We start from the raw sequence: 9,107 nt of genomic DNA on the forward strand, positions 1-9,107 counted from the left end.
AGCCTGCTCGAGCATTGTAGGTTCTTGCCATTTTAGTCACTATTTCTTGGGAACCCTGGTTGTACTCTATAGTATCTACTCGGGAGTCATCCCACAGCGACCCAAATGACTGCTCTTTGTCGGTGCTTAGCAGCAGCCTTCCACATTACCTACTCATAAAGGCACTCCAGGACACAGAAGCTGCCGTGCAGGAGCCAAGGAATCTTGAGGATTGTCATGGCGGCGTCTTCCTTGGCTTCTCCCATGCTGCCGGCGCTGTATTCTGTCTGCAGCTGTCCTGTACTGATGGTGTGTATCCTGTAGGGTTTTGCCTAGAATGCCAAACAGGAAGTGGGGACAACTCGGGAAGCTCCCCAGCTTTCAGCGTTTGCCATTATCTCTGGGTTTTTATTTCTGAGTAGGCAGGACCATCAACTTAGCCCTTATACCCTCTGCCTCTGTCTAGTGGAAGTTACCTATTCTTGCCTTCTCTGAAAACTGCCCGTGCCCTGCCCCCCCTCTTTGAAGAAGAATGTTCCCTTTGGAGGGGAGGAGAGAAGGAGACAGGTGTTGGACTTCTGAACAAGGAGAATTTATAGATCTTAAGGAAAGGACAAACAGAAATCAAATTGTAATTTCTAACCTTTCCCCAAGAAATAAAAATATTTTTTTAAAAAAATAAGAAAATCTGGGGGTTGGAGAGATGGTCAAGAGCACTGACTGCTCTTCTAAGAGGACCTGAGTTCAATTCACAGCAACCACATGGTGGCTCACAACCATCTGTAATGAGATCTGGCGCCCTCTTCTGGAGTGCAGGCATACATGGAGGCAGAATGTTGTATACATAATAAATAAATCTTTAAAAAAAATCTGTTAAGAGCTGGGCAGTAGTGGTGTACACCTTTAATCCTAGCACTTGGAAGACCGAGGCGGGTGAACTCTGTGAGTTCAAGGCCAGCCTGTTCTACAGAGTGAGTTCCAGGGCAGAAGGGGCTACACAAAGAAATCCTATCTTGAAAGATCAGAAAAGATAAAGACATTATTAAGAATAGAAATGAGATGTATCTCACTGGTAAACTACTTGCTTAGCACATATCAAGCTTTGGGTTGATTTCAGCCTCCAACACCACACACGCAAATCCAAGTATGAGCTAAAATATTTACTGCTAGCTTTCCTTCCAGGATGTGATATCAAAAGGTGATTATTGGTTAATGCTGCTAGGTTTGTAGAAATAAAGACACTATGTTGTAATCATATTAAAAAGATATTGTGAGCAGATGAATCCATGTTAAAAACCAAATATGGATGCAACTGGACAACTGCTGTTGTCCCCAGTGTGTCATACCACCTTTTCGTATTCAGATTAGAAGTAAAAGAGCTCATCATATGACTTCAAAAAACCTCCCTTAAGAGGCTGGAGAGATGCCTCAGAAGTTAAGATCACTGGCTCCTTTTCCAGAGGATCCTAGTTCAATTCCCAGCACCTACCTGGTAGCTTCAGTTCCAGGGGATCTGATATCATCACACAGACACACATGCAAGCAAAACACCAATGCACATAAAATAAAAAAGAATTACTAAAATGAATTTTTAAAAGAAATCTTCCCTAGAGAAAACTGGTATACATTATATGCCTCTCTTTTATCCCACACCTTTTCCTTCTTGCTGCTTGAATGTGGCTGTGATAGCTGGAGATGAACTTTCAGTGTTGGTCAAGTTAGGAGCAGACTAATGGCTAGCTGGCAGAACTTGGAATTTTAAGACTTCATGGAAAAGAGTTGCCCTGTACTGCTGACTTATGGACATTCATGTCACAAAGAAATAAATGGCCTCCTTTGAAAGTATTGTCATTGGTCAATAACAATGACAAGCAGACAGATGGGCCAGGGATGTAGTTAGGTCAGGTTTGGTCCATAGCACCAATTAAACCGGGAGAGCTGAAACATGCCTAGACTCCCAGCACTGAAGAGGCAGAGATAGACAAACCAGAGGTTCAAAATCATTCTCTGCGGGCTGGCGAGATGGCCTGCAGGCATACACACAGAAAGAATATTGTATACATAATAAATAAATAAATTAATTAATTAATTAAAAAAATAAACCTTTAAAAAATAAATAAAAGAAGACCTCTGGAAGAGCAGCCAGTGCTCTTTAACCTCTGAGCCATCTCTCCAGCCCCACAAATGTGTGTATTTTCAAATGTAAGTTGGCAGAACTGGAGTGCGTCAGCATCAGAATTATTTCAAGAAAGGAAGGAAAGAAGGGAGGGAAGGAGGAAGGGAAAATAGAAGGGGAGGGAGAGGAGGAAGGAGGAAGGGAGAAAAAGAAAGGCTTCTGGAAGTCAAGAGCCAGGATGCTCAAAGGATCAGCATTTTTGAGTCCAGGCAATGGTGCTTGGCATTCTCATCCATTTAAAACCCTTGATTTCTTCAGATGAAAATCACAAAATTAAGGAGATGGCCAAGGATGTGGCCTTGAAGTTATACATGCACCACTGCATTAGTTACTTCTATATCGCTGCTACTGAATCCCTGGCAGGAAGCATCTTAAAGGAGAATGACTATAAAAGGATTCAGTACTTTGTGTTAAGAGAAGTAAGGAGGCAGGAGGATGAGGTGGCTGGTCATGGTGTATCTGCAAGTCAAGAAGCAGAGAGAAGGTAAGAAATAGAGCTGTGCTCTCACTCAAAGCCTGGGGACCCACTTCCTCCAGCAAAGCTCCTCATGTTCTTCATGAGCTGGAGACCAAGGGTTTAAATACATATGTGCCTGTGGTAGAATCTCATAGTCAAACTTCAAATAGTAAGTGTATACATGAAGACTTAAACACAATCGCGGTAAGACTTGAAGAAAATATGAATAACAGGGGTGCATAAATCTCCTCAAAGATGAAAATTTGCAACGCCTGAGCTTAACCTAGAGCAGATAATATGTTGCATGGACAAATGCATAATTCTTGACAATTTCCTAACAACACAATAAACTAATAATGCTGCACTAGTAAATGCATAATAAATTAGTAATTTTTATTTAAGAAAATAACAACTCATAAGCAAAGAGAAAAATAATTTTTCAGATTTAGAACATCTAAGCTGAACATAGAGTGTCACCTAAAGGGCTTAAGAATGGGCTTCACCTTTAAAGGCTAGGCTCATCACCAAGAAGACCACAGTGTTCCCTAGAGCAAAGGCTCTTCTCATCATGCAATAGATTCTTCATTTCATGGACCATTTATAATATTTCTTTTGATCACTCAAGTTGTCTTGATTAAAGTGAATATTGAGAAAACAAAGGTTTCCAAAAGAAAATAATCAAATCAAAGAAAGTCCTGGTTTTGTGGTGTTGCCTCACCAGGTTAGAGTATCAGCTGAGCAAACATGAGGACCTGTTTTGAAATCCTTAACATCCACATAAAAAGTGGATATGGCTGCTTGCACCTATAACTCCAGTTCTGTGATGATGACAGGAAGACAGATGGAGTTTGCTAGCCTAGCAGGTTCAGTGGGAGATTTTGCTTCAAGGGAATACAGCTAAGAGTGATCAAGTAGGACTCTAACATCCCTTTCTGGCCTCCACACTCCTTCACATAGGTGGGTGCTCTAGCATATTCATATATTCATATTCATCTGTATGTATGTGTGTGTGTGTGCATGAGCGTGTGTGTCCTGGGAGTTATTCCAAGAAAGAAGGTAGAGAAAGATAGAATGTAAACTCACAAATATGAATGCTGTGTTTTAATACACAGGAATACTTTGAACAGTCTTTCTTTTTTTAAAAAAATTGTTTTTATTTATTTATTATGTATACAATATTCTGTCTGCATGTATCCCTGCACGCCAAAAGAGGGCAACAGACCTCATTACAGATGGTTGTGAGCCACCACGTGATTGCTGGAACTCAGGACCTTTGGAAGAGCAGGCAATGCTCTTAACCGCTGAGCCATCTCTCCAGGCCCTTGAATAGTCTTTCTCTAATTCATCTTTACATGATGGTCCATTCACTACAAAAACAAAAGGCACTTGAGAATTATTCAAAGAATGGATCTCAATTAGACATTAAGAGCTTGAGGTATGACCCAACTCAAGCGGTAATTTCATCATTTTCCTCTCATATAGCTTGCTTCCTGAAAGCTTCATATGTCATTTATAGTTTCAGAGTCTCAAGAATGCCAGAATGAGGGCATGAAAAACTGTCTCTCTAGTCTTAGTTGGGCCCTACAGTATTTTATACTATTTTGTTTATGCCATGAGAATAGAATTAGAAAAATATTTTAACACAAGAGGAAGACAACATTCTTTACAATTTATTTATAAATATCACTGAAAGTTGTGTAAGGAAACTTTGCATCCATCTACAGTGAAAGAAAACCCAGAAAGGATTGTGTCTTTGTTAGGGTTTCTGTTGCTGTGAAGAGATGTCATGACAACAGCCATTCTTATAAAGGAAAATATTTAATTGGGGGCTGGCTTACAGGTTCAGAGGCTTAGTCCATTATCATCATGGAAGGAAGCTTGGCAGCATTCAGGCAGACATGGTTCTAGAAAGGAGCTGAGAGTGGCACTGGGCCTGGCTTAAGTTTTTAAACCTCAAAGCCCACTCCCAGTGACACACTTCCTCCAACAAGTCCCCAAGTACCCCAACAAGGCCATACATCCTAATAGTGCTATGCCCTATGGCTTATGGGGGCCATTTTTATTCAAATCACCACATATTGCTTCTCAGTTAGGTGTGTCCTCATTGAAGTCACATAGTGATTGTTGAACTCTCTCAAAATAAGTCCAATTTTGAGTGTGATTGTTGGATAAGTCTCCTGTAAAAGATTTACTTTTCCTCTCAGGAATCAAAAAATGTCCCTCAAGAACAACTTGAAGCTTCTTCATCTATAGTCCAAGTAAATAAATGTCTGTTTTTGTATTCTATAAGTGAAAAGGTACCCACAGAAATTGTATTAAATATTAAAAGGGAACAATATAGAAACAAAACAGACAGAGAGTAAGAGAACAAAAGAACTGCTGAGTGTAGTTACTATAATTTTGCCAATAATAGAAATTAGATAACATGGGATACATGCATTACATGGAAACAGGGATGTACTGAGGGTATACCATTTTCTGATCAGATGCACTTCAGATGCAGCTTCCATGGAGTTTTCTACGTGTGTCTCTCAGTGGTGTACTCATCTGATGGATTCACACGCTCTCGAAGTAGAACCGTAAGGCCCCAGTGTGCCTGCCAGGTGTTCTGTAGGTAGACTTTCTGTCCAACACTGGCCCCTCCCTCATGGTCAAACTGCCCATTCTCTTCTTATATCCTATAAGGACTAGAAGTTTGTCACAATCAAGCCTGTTTTTCAAGTTTTTTCAGATTTTTTTACTTTATTTTTTCTTACAATGAGCTAAATTTGCCTCCTAAAAACATAGCTGCCTTGATTCCAGTGTCTGACTTTAAATAAAAAGACAATTGTTTAATAAAAAAACAATCTTAACATATTTATGCCACCCACTTCACTGTTTGTTGGCAACATAGCAGTGAGCAGGGCCAGTATCAGCAATGACCCCCTAGCTTCCTGTTGCAAGGTCATCAGTCAGCATTTAGAAGTCAACATTCTTATGCCCAAGTCTACATGCCATTTTTGTTCACTTTTTGTCCTTTAGTCTGGCTTCTGGGACATTGTCTAGTTTGGAAGCTTCATATGGTGGCAAGAGATGGTCAGTTGGAACTCTAACTTCCCCAAATATTTGGTGATTTCATTTAGCTCATCTTCATATATGTGTATATTTTAGGAAGCTTCTACTATTATCTTTCCAATGGCCCTTACTTTTAGCAGTCTCTCCCCATATTCTCTTTCCTCCTCCTCCCTGATTGACTCTCTCATTCCAGTTTCCCATCTACCCATAATGATCTATTCTATGTCCCTTTCCTAAAGAGAGCTAAGTGTCTCCCCAGTTCTTACTCTACACATAACCTCTGTGCTTCTAGTGATCATGGTTTTGTTATTATTGGCTGAACAGCTAATATCCTCAAATAAGAAAATTCATAACAGAGTTGTCTTTCTGAGTTTGGGTTACCTCACTAAGGGTGATTTTTCTAGTACCATTACCTGTAAATTTCATTAAGTACTTTTTTTTTTTACAGGCTGAATAATACTCCATTGTGTAAATGTATCCCTTTTTTTAATCCATTCATCTGCTCTTGGACATCTAGGTTGTTTCCAGTCTGGCTATTATAAGCAGAGCAGCAATGAACACGGTTGAACAAGGGTCTCTATGGTAGGGTTATGTGACTTTTGAGTCTATGTCCAAGAGTGATGTAGCTGGATCTTGATGTAGGTTGATTCCTCTTCCTGAGAAACCCCACATTGATTTCCATAGTGGCTGCATAAGTTTGCCTCCCTTCACTTCCTGTGCCTTCCAGCCAGCCTGAGCTGTCATTTGTTTAATTGATCTTGAGCCTTGATCTTTTAAACTCTTCTCCATGTCTCAAAGAGCTGGAATTTTATTACCACCAGGCCTATAAATGAATACTTACATTTACTACTTTTTATTAATAACTACTTGGAACTTCCTTAAGTGTCATTTATAAAACATTCATGAAAGTCTTGTTTTCTAAGGAAGAAGCTTGGAAACTCCCCAATAACTCCTCATCTTATAGGCAAGAAAACTGATACCCAGAACAGTTGAAGGACTTGTCCAAGGGAACACAGATTATAAAGGAAAAAGAGGCAGAAAGAAAGACAGGAGAGAAGGAAGGAAATACTTTATGATGCTAAAAAAAAAAAGTCAAACCCCTCTGCACATGGTCCAGCTGTGCGTCTCTGTATTGGTTCCTATCTGCAGCAGGAGGAAGCTTCTCTGATGGTGCCTGAGCTAGACATCGATCTGTGGGTATAGCAGAATGTTCTTAGGAGACTTGTTTATTGCTAGGCTCCTTTATCAGAACAATAGTATTTGGTTTTCCCCTAGGTCCATGATCTATCTAGGGCTTAGCCATCTGAGTAGTGTCAGGCATGGATTCGATCCATGGGATGACTTTATCAAATTTCCTCATCTGAGTAGTGTCAGGCATGGATTCGATCCATGGGATGACTTTATCAAATTTCCTCAGGGTTCAGGGATATATGCAGAAGAGGAAGCAGAAAGCTTGCAAGAGCTGGGGCAGGGGTGCTGGGGGACACCAAGGAAACCGTTCTTCAGCACACCAGGACAGATGCACTTATGAACTCACAGAAAGTGTCTGCACGCACAGGTTAAGCCAGGGTCCTGGTGCTCAGAGGGAAAGTGAACCCAAGCCCCAAGCCCTAATCAAGAACTTGTCTCCAATTAACACCTACAAAGGAGAAATTCATTTTCTCCAGTATAGTCTCACTGGGGGTATAGCCATACTTAAGAGCAGGCGGGCCCCATGCCCAGCAGTGGATGACCAAGACAAAATGAACTCAAAGAGACTTCTGGAGATTTATTTGTCTTATATTGCCTAGTCTGGGCATTTTTTTTAATCTCACTGATCTTTTGCGTCTGTAACATAGTTGTGTTTTTATGGATTGTGTTTGTGTGTATTCAATTTTATTTGTTTGTTTTGTTTTACTGTTTTTTATTGCCTATGTGTTTTCTAAAAAAGAAAGATACAGAAGGCATGGAGTTAAAAGAATGGGGGGGTGGGGAGAGGAAACCTTGATCAGGATATGTTGTATAAAAATTATTTTCAATAAAGTCAAAATAAAAGTCACAACACAAACATCCTCCTCTGTTTTTATCAAAATCATAAATGTGAATTTTAGAACATGTTTCCCATATAAGATTAATTCCTCCCAAATGTTTCTTGTACTTATGAGGTCCTTTAGACTTGATGGTATTCCTTGGATGTGTTTATTCATGCTTTAAAGGTTATATTTCTGCTCTACGTCTTTCCTAGGCTTTATTTGCAAATATTTTTCCCTCACAGATATGTATTGGTCTATTGCTTGCATTTTGAAACAAAATTGTTTAGTGTTCTTACCCTTCAAGAGAGCTCCTTTTTAAAGCAATAGTATGGAAAATATGCATGGTGGGAGAGACACCTGTCCTTCTGCCTTAGTGATGGCAGAGGGGAGACAGACTCACATTTTACGGGAACTATCATTGGCACCATCAACCGTAACTCTAGGTTTGCATCCCTTATTCCAGCTCCCATTTATATTCCTTAGGTTCTGTATCTCTAGAGACAGACGTGGGAAAACTATTCCATTGACCTGTTTGCAAATCCCACAGTAAACCAGGGTTTCAAAATATTGAAAATGTTTAATAAAGTCACCATTGCTCCTTGAGGGTCCAAAGAAAGTATGAACTTTTAGTTACACTTGTTTTTTCATTTTACAAATGATTTCTAGCAAATATTTATTTATTTATTTAAAACTTCACAGATGTGCTGGGCCTGATGGCATACAGCTGAAGATTCCAGCTCTCAACAGGTCAGGTAGTAGGATTTCTACTTTAAGGAAAGCATGGACTACGTAACTAAAACTTGTCTTAGAAAAAAAGAGTGCACAAAGGAAATATTAATTAAGTATTATGAGTAAAATAAGAAATAGTTTCTTTACAGTATTACTATAAGATATCAATCTAGAGATAATTCTGCCCAACTTGTATTTTATATTTTATTTTATGGAGAAAGGGTCTCACTCACTATATAACCCTGACTGGCCTGATCTCACCATGAACAAAATTTAATTTTTAAGAACAATCTTGTACCAATATTTGCCTTCCATCTTGCGTCCTCATATCCAAATCACAGAAAGCAATGTGATACCAAAGTCCTGCAGAACTCAGGGCAAGTGCTTGAATTGTGTTTTCTCCTACTCAACAATAATTTTCCCAAACTGATTTTTATTTTTTTTAAATTTATTTATTTAATTAAGGATTTCTGCCTCCTCCCTGCCACCGCCTCCCATTTCCCTCCCCCTCCCCCGATTTTTAAAATATGCAATAAAGACCATCCAAAAGATGTGATCATTAAAGGTTTCATGACAGAATATGATAGAACGATAAAGAGTCATGTCATCCAGTAAAACCAATGCATCATCCTGTCCTATGTAAGGTTCCATAAACAGTAAAGTTTGTGATGAGTAAAATGGTTCATCAGGATTGGACCAC

The sequence above is a fragment of the Microtus ochrogaster genome, unplaced genomic scaffold, assembly GCF_000317375.1.
Source record: "Microtus ochrogaster isolate Prairie Vole_2 unplaced genomic scaffold, MicOch1.0 UNK52, whole genome shotgun sequence".
Lineage (NCBI taxonomy): Eukaryota > Metazoa > Chordata > Mammalia > Rodentia > Cricetidae > Microtus > Microtus ochrogaster.